This window comes from Euprymna scolopes, chromosome 30 (assembly GCF_053919585.1).
Source record: "Euprymna scolopes isolate OS-2025 chromosome 30, ASM5391958v1, whole genome shotgun sequence".
NCBI lineage: Eukaryota > Metazoa > Mollusca > Cephalopoda > Sepiida > Sepiolidae > Euprymna > Euprymna scolopes.
The window spans coordinates 16,410,307-16,428,332 of NC_136511.1; the positions used below are offsets into that span (position 1 = coordinate 16,410,307).

General features: G+C 31.5%; 1 long non-coding RNA gene across 1 annotated transcript; it reads left to right on the forward strand.

The window, feature by feature from the left end:
- The first annotated feature begins 1,149 nt into the window (after positions 1-1,149).
- Positions 1,150-15,538, forward strand: LOC145254665 (uncharacterized). Its single transcript, XR_013863787.1, has 2 exons — positions 1,150-1,684; positions 11,991-15,538. It is a non-coding gene; the product is annotated as an uncharacterized LOC145254665 (long non-coding RNA).
- The last annotated feature ends 2,488 nt before the right edge of the window (positions 15,539-18,026 follow it).

Sequence of the window (18,026 nt, forward strand, 5' to 3'; positions counted from 1 at the left end):
TGTTATGTTCAAAGTGTTGTCGTGTTAGAGTTGAGTTGCAGACAGTAGTGATATATGCCTTCCAACACTATCTCTGAATTTTTATTAACTGGTCTTTTTTGGAAAATACAGAGCTCTTTTAAAGATTCTCACCGGCTCCCAGACACCGAATTTCCGACAGCCCGGAAAACTCTCTGATTGGTCAGAAAATCAAAACATTGAACCTCCAAAGCAATTCAGTAAAAAGGCGCCTCTAGCCGCTTGGGCAGAAAACGTTTCGGGGCACTTGAACTTCCGGCAGCAAAAGAGTGAACATCGTAGATCACCATACTTCCGATGCTGGTCAAATCTCTTCTAGTGCAAATAACAGCTAATTTCTCTTCTGTCCTACCTATATAATACTTGTACCCCCTTGAGGTAAATACCCCCGACAAACCCGAAGAATCAGCTAAATCCTACCCCTACGTAGTAGAGATCCCTAGGTGTAAGAAAGCCTCCTACTCCAATAGTTTCTCCCCCAGAACTGCTAGACTTTGGAATTAATGTGAACAGACATCTTGCGGCGCTTCTACACTATTAAGACAATTTTGTGGTCGATAAAAAAAAAAAAATGGTTTCTACTGATTTTTTTTTTTTTTTTTGTCAATTCTAATAAATTACAATGTTAGCTTTCAAATTATGCAGTCGAAATTACTTGAATATTACTGAATTATTAAAAAAAACAAAACTTTAACAATTTCAACCGTGTGTAGGGAAATAAATAAGAGCACCGGATTACCGGTGTAGGGTAAGGAGTGGGGTCCCTTGAAAAAAGAAGAGGAGAGTCCGTACACATGAGGCACGGACGCAAAAAGTTCTTCTCCTAAAAGACAATGTTGGACAGGCAGAGTACAACTCTAGAATACAGTCCTCACTCCTCCCGTAAACCCCACTATTGAAGTGAGTAATCTTTTTACCTTAATGTTCTGAATTGCAGTGTTGTCATGTTTTCATGTTTGTTAATAAATTCTTGTCGTTTATACTTGTTGTACGTTTAGTAATTATTAAAGCTGGTCGGTAGTTTTGGGACTTGGAAGAACCTAAACCCGTACCAACACGTGTTAGCAAGTGAAAAATTGCGGCCATCTTGTTAAACCGAAATGGAAAATTACCTCTCTTATGAACTCTCCTGTGTTTTACGATCGTTTTCATCAAATTCTATTTTTTTATTTTCTACCTAATCTATTTTAGTAATTTTTGGATATAATCATCTTAAAAATACGAGGAATACGTAGATACTATTGTTTTCATGTGAAATTCAGTTTTATGATTTTCGAAATTTCGTCCTAATAGTGTAGAAGCGCTCATCTTGCTTCTTAACTCCCTACATAGTTTCCATTCGAGTTATGTCTTTGATAGTAGCCTCCTACATCAAAGTGGCATTATGCTTTGTTTGGGGTGAAAATGTAATAAAATGGAGAGAAAAAAAAAAAAAAAAAAAAAAAAAAAACATGCTCTGTTTTCGAATCTCCACGTGGTTGCCAAATTGGGCTTTTTAAAGTCAAATTTAGCGAATTTGGCCTTAAAAATACGTCTGCCAAGCATTTTTAACCAATCAGAGAAGAACAATTTTTCAGTCCGTAAACACACACACACACAAATGTATTTGATGAAAATGTCTGAATTTGAATTCACGAAAAGTCCCCAATTAACTGTATGAATTTAGGTAAGTTTTGTTATTTTTGGAGTTTTTTTTTTATTGTATCATCAGGTGTAAATATTTGCTGGGCGACATTTTTATTTTTCTTATATTTCAAGTTTGCCTGATTTTTTTAATTCATACATGAGAAAAAAAAAAAAAAAAAGACTGTTATAACGAGTTTTCCTTCTACCCTTAAATGATTTTCTTTTTCACTTTTCTTATTTTATTTATTTATTTTTCGATGTAATCCTCGAAAAATTAATATCGATTACAAACTTAACTTTCAAGTTACCAATAATCATTTAAAAAAATACGTACTTTTTATGATTTTTAACGTCGGGGATCACTTTTTAATTATAACGTTGTACGAAATTAATCCCTCACTTTCGGTTACAGTAGCGATCATCACATCCACATCACTAAGGTATCACGTGGCCGGTGATAATTCCCAACAAATAAATGTTACCAAAGGCAAGATAAATTACTCCTCTACCTACCTGGATAATTTTTTTTTTTTTTTTTATAAAGTAAACTAAATAATGGAATTTAATTCTAATTTTTATAGCAAATAAAGCAAAAAATAAAATAAAGGAGGAGGTTGACAATCCTGCCACTTTTCAAACATCGCTAAAAAAAACATGGTAGACGACCTACACACGCATGCATGACACTGAAAGTAATTAGCGCTCCCTCTGATACGTGACCGGAAGTTAGGGGTTATTTGTGTATTTGTTTTGACTTTACATACGTGAATGAACAACGAACCATTTTTTCACCTAACAATAAAATATTTTTTTTTTTTAATTCGTATTTCTCGCGTTGATGAAACTGCACTAGTACCAAATGTCTTTGGTAATCTGGAAGAAAGAGAGAGCCTATTTCCTCTGTTTGACTATAGGTGGCGTTACTGTCTGTCCACTCAGACATTTTTTTTTTTTTCAAACATATTTACGTTTTCTTTTTTTTGTTTTTGCAAACATATTTAATCTCTGGTTCCCCCTCGCCAATCTTTCACGAAAAACACCCGTCTAGCCGAATCCACTGTGAAAAATTTCCCCCACTCTTTATCTGTACCTAAATCAAAACGTGGATTCCATGAACAAAGCTTCTTTCTTAGAACTGCACGAGTGCACGACGCCTGTGGAACTCTGTTCCGTCTGCCTACTTCCCACCTGAGTACAACTTGGATGTGTTCAAGTCCCACGTTAACAAATTCCTAATGAACCACCCCCCTTAAGTAAACGCTTCATCAAATTTCCGCACTAACATAATGTACTTGCAATAACCCTTATCCCTGAGTGGCTTCTGGGCCTTGATAAGTGGTGGTGACCACTATGTAAAAAAAAAAAAAAAAAAGTTTTTCCAAACATTTACATCTTGTTGCCTGTTTATTTTCAAACATTTACGTTTTTTTTTGTTGTTGTTGTTGTTTTAACGTTTTTTTTTGGGGGGGGGGGTTGCAAGCATAAGCTAAATGTTTTTCTATAATTTTTCTTTTAAACATATTTATGGGTACAACTGTTTTTCCGCAAGTATTTTTTACGCTCTTATAATAATAAAAAAAAAAAAATCAACGTTTTTTTTCTTTTATGTTTTTTTTTATGGACCCCCCCTTTTTTTCTTAATTTTTTTGCACTTATTTTACCTTTTCCGTGAGTATTTATATATATATATATATATATATATATATATATGCGTGTGATCAAAGAAAGAGCCCACACACAAAAAAAAAAAACGTAAATATGTTTGAAAAAATAAAACTTAAATATGTTTGAAAATAAAAATAAATATGTTTGCAAAAAAACAAAAAACATATTTAAAATTAAAATATAACGAAAACATTTCTTTTTATTTCAAGGGTGCCATTATATACATTTTCTGCTTCCATAATTGGGTGGACAGACAGTAACGCCACCTATAGTTAAACGTAGGAAACAGGCTTTCTCTTTCTTCCAGATTACCATGTCTTTTTGGTTAAGAATAAAAGTATGGTGACAATTTCATGAAAAATGTTATTTTTTATTTATTTATTATTTTTTTTTTTTTGTAATTCTTTTAATTTGAGACCAGTAGGCCTCTATAGCCTTTGTACAGACCCCTGTGGCGGGGGTCTACAAAATGTTCTAAATGGTTAATTGTGCCAGACGAACTTTAAAAAAAAAAAAAAAATTTTTTATTAATATATATTTTAATTATAAAATATTATTTTATTAAATTTTTAGGTGAAAGAATGGTCCATACACTCGTGCCAAAGCTACACAAGTAGCAAAACATGTTATGTTTTTGTTCTAATTTGTCATATTAAAGAAAGGACCAATAAAAACGTTTTCGTTTTTCTTTCCGCACCAAGTAACAATTCATTCCATTCATTTACGTATGTAAAGTCAAAACAAATGCACATATGCCCCCTAACTTCCGCTCACGTGTCAGAGGGAGCATTAATTACTTTCAGTGTCATGCGTGTAGGTCGTCCGCCATGTTTTTTAGCGATTTTTGAAAAGTGGTAGGATTGTCAACATCCGGGTTTTTTTTTTTTACAAAGAAAATCAAATTTATTAAAAAAAAAAATTAGTGCTTGTGCATCTATGTTATGTACAGTAACCCATATTGACCAACTTTATTGACTTCAAATATCTAATTAATTACAAAGGGGAGATAAATGTTTGTTTCTTCATATAGTTACTATCGAGATTACTTTTGAAATGTATTTGGTTTAATGTGTTGTTTTTACATTTTGGAAATAATTATTTATGTCCCTTTGAGGCATCCATATTTGACAACTTGAAAAATCGAAGAAACCGCTTTGGCTAATGGTGGATAATGAGTTGCGAAACGCAGTTTTCTGGGACCCTTGCTTTAAAAAATCCTTTTATTTAAAAAGTACATGGAATATAAAATATAAATATGGACAAATTCTTATGAATGAAGAATGGAAGCACCCATTGCTTAGTATTTTTTATAGGTAAGTGATTTTTTGGCATTTATATGTATTAGATTTGGATTAAGTTAAAATTTGTTGAATTTCGTTAAATCTTTTTTAAAGAAAGCCAATGAAAAAAACTATTGTATATTTTTTGATTAAACCTTTTATTATTTTAAGATTTGGTCTTTGCTCATTTTATTGAAAAAAAAAATTAGGGATTGAAATTACATTTTCATTTTGCTATAAGCTTCGAAACAGTCTAATTAATCAAATGTTTATTCACTACTTTGTAATAGTGATTTCTGACACTGCTACCGGACCTGTACGAGAGTGTCCTCAGGCCTAAAAATGTGGGTTTTTCACCTTCTTTAAACTTTTTTTTTTTTTTGCAACGATTATCATAGATTATAGACTTAACTATAATATTAACAGAAAAAAAAAAAATTTGAATGACTTTTATTAAAATAAAATTTAAACTTCATTTGTAGAGAGAATTCACAGAATAGTTAACAAAGCCCATGTCCTCCCCACGTTAAGAATGGTTACCTAAATAGTAACATTATTTAAAAATTCATTCATAACAATGGGAGGGGCATTGTTAAATATTTTGTTTTCACATTTTCTCATTTTGCTTCCAATAATCGACTATTTTCAACAGTTTATGAAAACTTTCAAGTAGCATGTTGTACGCTAATAACAAACTGATACAATCTGGCTTTGTTTAAAAATCAAAATAAATATTTGTTTTACAATTTTATATCAAATACAAGGAAAACATTTGAGAAAAAATATATGTGGAAATTACTTGGAAATTTAAAAATTTACAAAAAACCACCAACAAATCTATAATTAAATATTTATTGATTTAAAAAGAATCGGGAATCATATTAGAAGTGGAAATTTAGAACAGAATCAGTAATTTTATCGAAATCGGGGAAAATTTTTGAATCATCCCATCACTGCACACAAATATACACAATATCCATGCATATATATATGCATATATATATGCATATATATATACACACACATACACATATATATAGAATGTGAATTATTTATAGTTTTAGTTAAGTTATGGATTTTTTATATATAATTTAAATTAAATTATGGGGTAATATTAAGGTTACTAAGAAGATGTTCTTCATAATGCCTGCAGTTTATGGAAGTCTCTAATCTTTTATTGAGTAACTATCTCTGTTTTTAAACCTTATGATAAATAATTTTTCCATAAGACAAAGGTAACATGGGAAGCTAAGTAAAGAGCATGTTTTGGCTTTTTCAGGATATTCTATTGTATTGTTAGTGTAAGATTTTTCTAATAAGTTCTTTATAGTATACTAAAAGTGACATTAATTTTATTGTTGGGATTTTCAAATGAGCTTTTGTGACCTCTGAACCATTCTTTGAAAGTATGCCCAGCCATACTAATATAGTACTTACTACTATGAGGGTTTTTTTTTTTCGAGTAGATTTTTGCTTTGTATACTACTGAGGTTTCTAAGCAATTTTTATTCAGTGGGCATTCTTGTTTATTTCTACAATTACAAGATTTTATAGTGCTATATTTATTTAGTTCTGACATATTATTTAATGTGATTTTGATGTTAAGAATTTCCAGGAAAAATGTAAATGTGATATTCTAATATTTCCCTTGTATACGTAAATGTGTAAACAGCATAAGAATTTTTTTATAATCTTGAAAATAAAAAATCCAAATAATTGAAATCCTAGGCCACTAAAAAAATATTAAAACATTTGGATAATTTATACATACGATTAATTTGAAGAAGTATGCATGAACAAAATCTATTAATAAATAAACATTTTCTCTCAAATTTTAATTTTATTTAATCATTAGCAGATGTACTTGGCGGTGCCCGGTATTTAACGTAATGTTAAATTCCTTTAAAATATGAAGTAAAAAAGAACGGAAAGACACGAAGATATGTACATGCACGTATTATGTTTTTTTCTAAACAGTTCACTTCTTGTAAGTAAAAACAATACTCCAGCTGAGATCAAAACCAAAATCTAAAGACAGTGAGTGAAGTATGATACCCATTAGGCAAGCTTGCCACAATCTTTATAAAGTGTTTTCAAACCTACTTTAAGGAAGCTGTCATGTAAACGATTTGCGCATGTGCAGTCGTGAAGCAGTTGACAAACAGATAAAATCCAATGATTCTCAAGTACCAATTTTTCAATTTCGATCTCTTAACAGCTTTTTTTTTTTATGAAAACTGATTAAAAAGTTTCCATGTGTCTGAATACGCTTGCACTATATACCAAATTTCAAGTCTGTAAATCAAAATTTTGCTGAATATATGTTAAGAATTGTCCTCATGCACACACATTCTCACTTTTATGTATATATATATATATAGTAATTTATAAAATATATATGGCGATTAAGCTACACTGAATATTCGGCGTTTCATCCACTCTAGGATTCCTCAGGCTTATGCGCAAATTCTGTGGTTGCTTATCGTTTTTATATGGTCCTCTTCTATTAAGGATTTAGTTAGCCAATCAGCTTTCTAGTATCCACCGCGCCAATACTTTCTAGAGTAAACAAACAAATCAAACAAGACCTAGAACTAAACCAGTGGGCAAATACTATCGAAGCAATCACCTGGTTTAAAAATATAGAAAACAAAGATAAATGTACGTTTATACAGTTTGACATCATAGACGTTTATCCCTCGATATCCGAAGAACTTTTTAACATTGCCCTAGAATTTGCCGAGGCATACACTGATATATCCTCGGAAGAAATCAACATCATTAAAAAATGTAGAAAATCAGTTCTAATAAATAATAATAACCAATGAATAAAAACTAAAATGAAAAATTCATTCGATTTGGCGATGGGTGCCAGGGATTCTGCAGAGGCATCAGATCTTGTGGGAGTATTCATTCTATATACCCTCGCAAGCATATTCGATACTACGGATATCGGCCTATATAGAGATGACGGGCTAGCTATAATAAAAAACTCCAACAAAGTTAAGGTAGAAAACTTTAAGAAAATCATACACAAGGAAATGAAAAAATTAGGCCTAAAAGCAGACGTATCACCTAACATAAAAATAACTTCCTGGACGTCATGTTAAACTTAGATAAAAACACATATGAACCATACTTAAAAGATAACGCTACTCCAATTTATGTAAACCCTAAGTCCAATCACTCACCATCAATTATAAAACACATTCCTAACTCGATCGTAAGTAGACTCAGTAATAACTCAAGTGATGAAAATGCATTTAACAGGTCAACCAATATCTACGAAACAGCCCTAAAAAATATTGGATACAAAAATATTGATATCAAATATAAGCAACAAAACACCAATAACTATAATAAAATTAAAAATAGAAGAAAATGAACTATAATTTGGTATACGGCCCCATACAATCAAATGTTAAAAACAAAACTTGGCAAGAAATTTCTAGATCTTATTGAAAAACACTTTCCCGCAACCAACCCCTTACACAAAATCTTCAATAAAAATACCTTAAAGTTATCCTACCGTTGTTGCGAAAATTTAGAGATGATAATTAAAGCACATAATAACAAAATACTAAATAAAAACAATGTAAACAACAACAAAATAAACAATAAAAAAAGTAGACACCATGACAAAAATAAAACTAACACTAGCAGAAATAATAATAATAATAAACCAACCCTGGACAAGAACAACCATACTATAAATAAAAATACTAATAACGAACAAGATAAATGTAACTGTAGACACCGCACACTTTGCCCAGTTCAAAATAAATGTCTAACAAAAAGCATAGTTTATCGGGCAACAATATTTGCGAAAGAAAACCCGAATAACAAGAAATATTACGTAGGCATGACTTCCTTAGATTTCAAAACCTGATACTATGACCACAAAAGTACATTCAACAATAAAAAAACACCGTATAAAAACAATACTAGCGAATAAATACTGGGAACTCAAAGAAAGCGGACATTCGCCGGTAGTCGAATGGAAAATAATAAGACAAGCTACCACGTGTAGGCATTTAGATGACCCATGTAAATTATGCCTTCATGAAAAATTTGCTATCCTGTACTTTAAAGAACCCCAAAATCTATTAAACTATAGAAGAGAAATAGCAAATAACTGTGTTCACAAGATAAAATTTACTCTAGGATAGCGATACAAAATAGTTTTAAAACTAACAAAAACAATAGAAAATAAACAAATAAATGAATTAAATAAACATGTATATACATAAACGATCACACAGATATGTATGTGTATATATATATGTGCATATATGTATGTACACATATATATATCTATATATAAACTAACAAAAAAAATGTCTGCCTAAGACCACTAACCTAGTTTTAAAACAGATCCTGTGTTCGATAAAATGCATGCTCATTAGCTGATAGGAAGGGGCGCGGTGGATACTAGAAAGCTGATTGGCTAACTAAATCCTTAATAGAAGAGGACCATATAAAAACGATAAACAACCACAGAATTCGCGCATAAGCCTGAGGAATCCTAGAGTGGATGAAACGCCGAATATTCAGTGTAGCTTAATCGCCATATATATTTTATAAATTACTAACTAGCTCTACCTACGTACTGAGCACTTTTGAAGTAAATACTTCAAGTTTACGCATAAATCTATACTTTCATATATTAATTTTATGTGAGTAAATGAAGTAGTTATATATATATATATATATATAGTAATCCACATACAGGACTGTTTCATTGTATCATAACTCCTCAATACAGCTAGACTAGCACTTTTTCCTAGCTTTTTTTTTTTTTTTTGATGAAAACTGATTAAATTTCCATGTGTCTGAATACACTTGCACTATATACCAAATTTCAAGTCTGTAAATCAAAATTTTGCTGAATATATGTTAAGAATTGTCCTCATGCACACACATTCTCACTTTATATATATATATATATATATATATATATATATATATATAGTAATCTGTGTATATGGATTACTATATATATATAGCTAGACTAGCACTTCCCTAGCCAAGGATTGAACCTTGAACCTTGAACCATCGTGTTGATAGTCGGCAGTTCTACCCATTGACCCACAGGATCAGCGCCTGCAAATGACATCAACAAATGTTTATTTCAAACAAACATTCATCCACCACTTTTATAGTGCTCATGCTGCTTATATATATATATATATATATATATATATATATATATATGTCCGTGTGTGTGTGTATATATATATATATATATGTCTGTGTGTGTATATATGTGTGTGTGTGTGTGTGTGTATATATGTGTGTGTATATGTGTGTGTGTGTATATATATATGTGTGTGTGTGTGTAAATATATATATGTGTATATATATATATGTGTGTGTGCGTGTATGTATATATATATATATATATATAAATTACTTTTTTGTCTGGAAATAGCTCCAGACAAAGCATGAAGCCACTTAATGTAAGAAGCTAACAAGAATGAAAACAGATTATTGCAAAGACAGGAGATTCCTATTGACTTTAATCTTGAAAAGAGCAAGGCTGTAGATAGGAAAACAGTGAGCAGGAAGAGAGGTCCACAACTTTGCAATGAAATTACTAGAATAGGAAGCTGTACTATAATGAGTTATTAAAACAGCAAATTAATAGTGATCTTTAAACTAACAAGTCAAACGAGCTGGAACAAAGGAAGCAGGGAATTAATCAGCCAATTATAAGTAACATATGCCATAATAGTATTTGTAGAAAATACTGAACCTAACAACATCACATCTGTGAAGAGAAAAGTTGCAGTGGAGAAGAAAGTGTGGGTCCAATCAAATTACAGATGTTTTTGTAATTTATCAAGAACCTTCAAATGAGACACATATCCACCAGCCATGTCAAAGAAGCTAGAATAAAGGAAGCATGAAATAGATCAGCCAATTCTAAGGAACATGTGCCATAATAGTATTTGTAGAAAAGACTAAGCCTAGAAACATCACATCTGTGAAGAGAGAAGTTGCAGTGAAGAAAAAAGTGTGGGTCCAATCTCACCAGCCAAAATATGACAACAATACTCCATACAGTGATAGTGGATCTATAGAGATAGAGATTATCCTTGGGTGTGAGAAAGTGTTTAGAGCGATAGAGAACCAATTTTACGAGAAGCAGAAATAGCAATGGATTTAATATATTGACTCCAACAAAGATTTGATGAGAAGAAAGACCAAGGAGTTTTAGAAACAATTTCCCATCGAGATCAAAGACATCCATAAAAATCTCAGGAAGAAAAAGGGCATGCCTTTGATTGAAGGACCATAGCTGAGTCTTAACAGGATTAAACAAAACAAGCCATTTCTCATCCCAATCCATAATAGAACCCAAATCAACTTCTAGATCAATTGCATATTTTAACTGATCCAAGAAAGATGGGCCAGAAGCAATACCAGAATAGAGGATGGTGTCATTTCACTGAAGTTGACTATTTTAAATAGTAAAGAATAAAATTTGGTAATATAAATCCTGAATTTAGGAACATTGGCACCGATGAAAATATACAAATGGATAAATAGGAAAACAAATGGCACAAAAGCAAAACATGAAAATCTGCCAAATTTATCATGATAATACAAATCATAAAGGGAAATCATTAAGTCGTTTGTTTAATTAAAGAAATTATATCTACATTCAATAATAGGTGAAGATCTTCAGTTTCTTTCATTCCCCACTAAAATTGTCCTTCAAGAAATAGCAATGGATTTTATATATTGACTCCGACAAAGATTTGACGAGAAAGAGAATTTTCAAAGCAAGGAGATATTTGAAGGAGAATAAGAAAAATAATGTATATTAGAACAAGAAGAAAAAGATAATTAGAAAACTAATTAAAAAGAAGTGTTTGAGAGAAGCAAGGAAAATCAGGAACTATCAGAAAAATAAAAACAAATATATTTGAACTTTTTTTAAACTTTAGAATATTAATATTTTCCTAGCAATTCTTGTTGAATATTCACCAATCACTTTAGAATATTAATAATATTCACCAATCACTTATGGCATTTAGAACTGATTACAGTTATTTGTTATTTTAATTATTTCAGACACATTATTATTAACAAATATATAATTGAATTTAAGTTTTTAATTACTAATACTGAAAATTTTGACTCGTCGAACAACTTCTATAATTCTATTTACTGAAAAAAGTTATTGTTATTTTATAAAATCACACCACAGGAGTAATCACATATAAATTTGGGTCAAATTTTTAATTTCCAACAAAGGTTTTCTTTAATTGCAATCAATGTTATACCATGGTAAGGTCTAAAAGGAAAATTCTTTTGAAAATTATCAGAAAATACGGGATTTATGCCAATTGAATTGTAAACAAAAAATTTAATTTAATTTATTTTTATTCACAGATGTTCCTGCTTAAAAAACATTTCATGAATTTGGATGGATCATTATTTACTTTGTATTTTCAAATGTGGAATACAAAAGTGAAATTTATCATAAAAATATTTTCTCTGGATTATGTAATTTAAGAAAGGATTTCTAAATAATGAAAAATGTCACACATGCTGAATGGAAGGATATTTTAAACAAACTGTTTGTTGGATTTGTATTCTGAAATTCTAAGGACTTTAACAATTATAGCAGAAAATATTTTATGATAAACGTGATTAACCAATTCCAAGAAATTCCAACCTGAGCAAAATTATGGAAACGCATACAAAACCAAAGCTATATTCTTGTAAGTTGTGTAATTATTCTAATGCGTATGAATCAAACTTAGAGCTACATATGCGAAAACACCCAAAGAAATCATTTTTTTGTAATGTCTGCGATTATTCTTGTTACCATGAATGCAATTTAATTATGCATATGCGAAAACACACAGGTGAAAAGCCATATTCTTGTAACGTCTGTGATTTTTCGACAGCTCGTAAAGCCAGTTTGATTATACATATGCGAACACACACAGGTGAAAAACCATTTTCATGCATAGCATGTGAGTATACTGGTTCATCACGATCAAATTTACTTAAACATTTGAAAACACACAGCGATGAAAAGCCATATTCTTGTAATGTTTGTGGTTATTCATGTCGTCATCAAACAGGTTTAATCATGCATATACGATCACACACAGGTGAAAAGCCATATTCTTGCGATGTATGTGAATATTCTAGTGCTTCTAAGTCGAGGTTGGTCGAACATATGAAAAGACACAGTGATGAAAAGCCGTATTCTTGTGACATATGTGAATTTTCTTGTCGTGCTAAGTCAACGTTAGTCAAACATATGGAAACCCACAGTGATGTAAAGCCGTATTTATGTCATCTGTGTGATTATTCTTGTCCTAATGAATCAAATTTAACTAAACATATTCGAACACACACAGATGAAAAACAGTTTTTATGTAATGTATGTGAATATTCTTGTTCAACTGCCTCAGCTTTAATTATCCATACACGAACTCACACTGGTGAAAAGCCATATTCTTGCGATTTATGTGAATATTCTTGTTCATCTAAATCAAATGTAGTCAGACACATGCAAACACACGCTAGAGAAAAGTCATATTCTTGTAATGTATGTGAATATTCCTCTTCTGATGAAATGAGTCTAAGCAGACATATGGAAACGCATAAAGCAGCAGAGTTTGTATTATCTACTAACCACCATCCTTCAGTGGTTTCGGTCTCTCTATACAAACATATGTCAGGACAACATGAAATAAAGATACTTAACCCTATAAGTAAACCCTGATTAAGATCCACAGATACAACTATACCCTTGCTCATATGCAGAATGCTGCATTTTTTTTTACATATGCATTACCACTTATCTAGACCGATAGGCCACTCAAGGATAAGGGTTAAAGAGTGTAGAGTAGTCGAAAGGACAATATAATCGATAGTAATGGAAGTTCGGTAAATTTGTTAACTTAAGTGGAACGGCTCATCAGAAACTTGTTCACGTTGGACTTGAAGACAACCATATTATAGACAGCTGGAAAGCAGGAAAATGGAAGACAATTCCACAGGCATGCAGTTCTAAGAAAGAAGCTTTGATCATGGAATCTACGTTTAGGTTTAGGCACAGATAAAGAGTGGGGAGAATTATTGATAGTGTTTTCAGCTAGTCGAGTGTTTCTTGTGAAAGTTTGGCGAGGGGGGAGCATAGATTGAAGCTCAGTCGAACACTTTCTATGAAAATAACGATAAAGCAGAGACAAACTCGCAACATCTCTTCTGTGAGATAGAGGTTGCAGGGAAGAGAAAAGGACATCTCTTACCAGGCCACAAAGTCTATTTTGAACTCTATCGAGACAGGACAAGTCTTTTCTAGCAGTTCCTGCCCATATGTGGCAACAGTACCCCATCCTTGGATGTATCTGGCTCTTATATAGATAGAGAATTGCATTAGCAGTGAGATATCTACTGGATTGATAGAAGGATCCGACCATTTTTCCAGCGGCCTTGGCAACAGATTTGATGTACATATTCCATTTAAGATCAGGAGTAAAGGTCAAGCCTAGAAGCCTGTCAAAACTTGAGGCCTCCCCAAGACGAGAGCCATTCATTTCAATTGATGCCAGATGGGGATCAGAACGTTGCATTTTATCCTCAAGATGTTAAAATGTTACCTGAAGTAACAATACTTACGAAATAAAATGAGTTTCATTCTAGAATGCAAGAATACCAAGAAAAAAATCACAATAAACTACAACACTTAAGTTAATCAACCACCTGCTCTTAATGGATGACCTCCAGCTGTATATCAGCACAGATACTGACTGAAGTTGACTCTTGCAGGTTGTACATATCTTCTCCAAAGATGAAAAAAATGTGAGATCAAAACTCGGGAGTAGTTACAGTACAAATACATTACAATATAAAAACATTGGTATTGAAGAGAATGATGAGGTACCTTCAATAAGTTTCTAGACTTTTTCCGTATGCGCACTTTTATTGATAGTACACATGAAACTCTAGTTCTCTTCAAAGTAGATAAAATTGATAGAGAGCATATATATCATATCAGAAATCTCTGCAAAACACTGCTCACAAACAAAAAGAAGGTAACTTTCATTAACTAATTTGTCATGTCACTGGTAACATACAGCTTTCGTATTATTGATTTGTCACAAAATGACATTAACAAGCTAGGCACTAAAATTAGAAAAATGTGACTATAAAGAAACCAATGTCTACCAAACCTGTATTTGTCCAGAGGAGTAGAAGGTATGAGTCTCAGAAATTAGCCATCAAAATAGAGCTACTATTGTGATCACTGGTCAATAGCTGGTGATCTCCAAAAGCGCTAACAATAAAGGGTACATAAAAAAACAACATTCAGTAAAACAACCTTCATCAGAAACTGGTCTAACATTTTGGACAAGATTGTCTTACAAATGAGACAAACACCAAATAAGTCTGCTATCGAAAAAGCCCAAAGAAACAAGATATTCACCCAAAAGAAAAAGACTAGCAAAATTATATTGACTTAAACATGACTGAAGATAACTAAATACTAAAGCCGTATTGAACTCAGTAATTGTCTGTATTTTTGAGATGAGGTGTTTTCATTGATTGAGATTGTCAGACTGACTTCCTCATCTTGGTTGTTATCGTCACAACGTTTCGGCCGTTTTGCCCTCCGGCCTTCATCAGGTGTTTTGTATCGAACTGGGGAACTGTTTGTTAGGAGTCTCGAACTTGACTCTTTAGTGAAAATAATAGTTTTAGTTTTATTAAAGATCTTATTAAAAAGAAATCCAAAAACAATTATGAATTAGTCTGATAGCATTGTTTTCTCTTTATTAATACATAAATTTCGATATACCTCATAAATATTTAAAATAGTTATTTTAAAAATTCAACAAAAAAATAATTTTTTTTTAAAATATTAAAACAAAAAACAACTTGCTTGTTTTTTTTTTTTTTTTTTTTTTTTTTTTTTTTTTTTTTTTAAAGAAAACGTTAAACATTTTTCTACATAAACGATTTACAAAACATCAAATTAGATTCCTATTGTAATTACTGAGGATAATGATTTCAAGATGGATCAAACATTTTAAAGAGAAGGATATAATTTATATTCCTGCTGAATAAAGATAGTTCCTTAAAAGTTCACCTCCTTCCTTTGATTTGCCGGTAAAACATGTATTTTTTAATAAGCAACAACAGCAAAATTCTTTAAAAAAAAAAAAATGTATTTTTAACCCAAATAAAATCCTGTACTTAATCAAAAGCTTTTTAACCAACATTTCAGACGTCAACACCTGGAAATATTGTTTTTACATATTTTAGACTGAGTAATCAATTCAGTATACTATGATGTAAGTAAAATAATCAACTCCAGGACTGAATAGAACTACTAACAACAAACTGCTTGAACAAATCGTGCAGAACGGATAACAATTGATTACATTTGTGTTAATATTGTTCTTATTTACTTTCCTCCTCACAGGGGCAGAGTTAAACACAAAGTTCGGTTTTTAATGTGGGAAAAATCCCGCTCCCCAAAACGGGGTATTCTGGATAGGAACAAAAATAAAAATTGTTTCAGTCATGAAGGATATCTCCTTCACTGACCGAAGACAGAAAAGGTAAAGTGTAGTATCAGAACAGATACTGCACTTTGTTCCTACTCAAAAGGCATTGTTACTCAATATTTTGTATGGCTGCAATGTTGGAAATAAAAAAAAAAATTGTTAATCATCATCATCTTTTTTTCTTTTTTTTTTTTTTTTACATAATCTGACCAGAAAGTGAATGATACTTTTGCATAAATTGAAAAAATAAAATAATTGGTTCTATGCTATAAAAGTTAATTTAAAATAAAAATTCCTTTCACCGAGGCATTTTAAAGGAATTCCACAAAGTAGGGACGAAAAAGAAGAGATAGAAGGAGATAAAGATAAGAAAAAGGAAAAATTGATGTACTTTTTGATTTTCTTGACTGAAGCCATTTTGTTTTGTTCAATTTAACATTTTGTATTCCCTATTACTATCGTATCAAAGGATCCTTTTACCTTAAAAAATAACTGAATAACGAGGAGAATGTTTTGGTACCTCTTTAGATTCATCCTCTCTGCTGATTCGCCACCAAAAAAAAAAAAATCTATTTTTACAGGCAATTACGTGTTAACACCACAAACATATACAAGGTTCTTTCAATAAATTTACAGGCTTTTTTCATATGGGCACATTTATTGATAGTACATACATAAAACTCTAGTTCCCCCCACCTTCAAAGTAATCAAAGGGAGAGTGAGGAATTGTCTTGATGCCCATCTTGGTCAAATAATCTGTGACAAAGATGAAGTTACCCTTGGGACAAACTTTGTACAAATCCGCATCTTCAGTTCCTTGTGAGTAATAGTGTGCACAGTTCCCACACTGACATCAAACTGCACTTATTGTCTCTATAGACATACGACGGTCCTTATCCATGAAAATCTTTATTTGGTTAATCAACTCTGGTGTTCTGACTTCCTTACTTTTGGGAACTTATTGAAGTCAGAAACCCACACCTCTCATCATCCTTTAGACTCCATGTCTTCCTTGAATCTCTTATGCGATTCAAAAACTGATGCTTGATTCATGCAAGATGGTTGAAAAGTAGTCTGAAGCATTCCATACATTTCTGTGGCATTTTTTTCCAATTTTAAAACAATTTTATTGCATATCGTTCTTCTAAAATGTCCTCAAGTCAGATTGCATTATTTAAAATCACTAGCTGTGACAATCAAGCTTTAGTAGTATGTATTCCAATTCCTGCTATAGCTGTTCATTTGAACCTGAAATCATAAAAATTGGTCAGTCATCTCATAAGATGAATAACAATAACATACTGAATTTTCAAGTGTCTACAACAATTTCAAATGCCTGTACAAGAAACTTTTGGGAACTTATTGAAGTCAGAAAGCATACTTGGATGGCGTGAATGCATTGAGGATATTTAAAATGCATTGAGGATTATTTAAAATCACTAGCTGTGACAATCAAGCTTTAGTAGTGTGTATTCCAATTCCTGCTATAGCTGTTCATTTCATACATAAAAGTATAAAAAAGATTGATGTTGTTAACTACTCTATTTTTAAGAGTTAATTGATAGAAGGCAACAGTTTTGTTTTATCTATAAGCCAGAGAAATTATTCTTATATTCTGCAGAATGTTTTAATTCATTTAAATTTTGCTTTCTTTGAATTTTGTCAAGAGTTTCAACAAGAGAGTCTGGTTACATTTTTACTGTGTTCATAGTAACATTTATTCTAGTTCTAGAACATGCAGAAATATATAGACATTGTAGCACAAGTGTTATGTTGAGAATATCTTCTTTGAACTTTAGACATATGTGGTAGTTACATCATAAGGTAATACCTGCAGAAAACTCACAAGCAAAACACTTCACATAGTTTCTGAGTTTTATACCTTTCACAAATT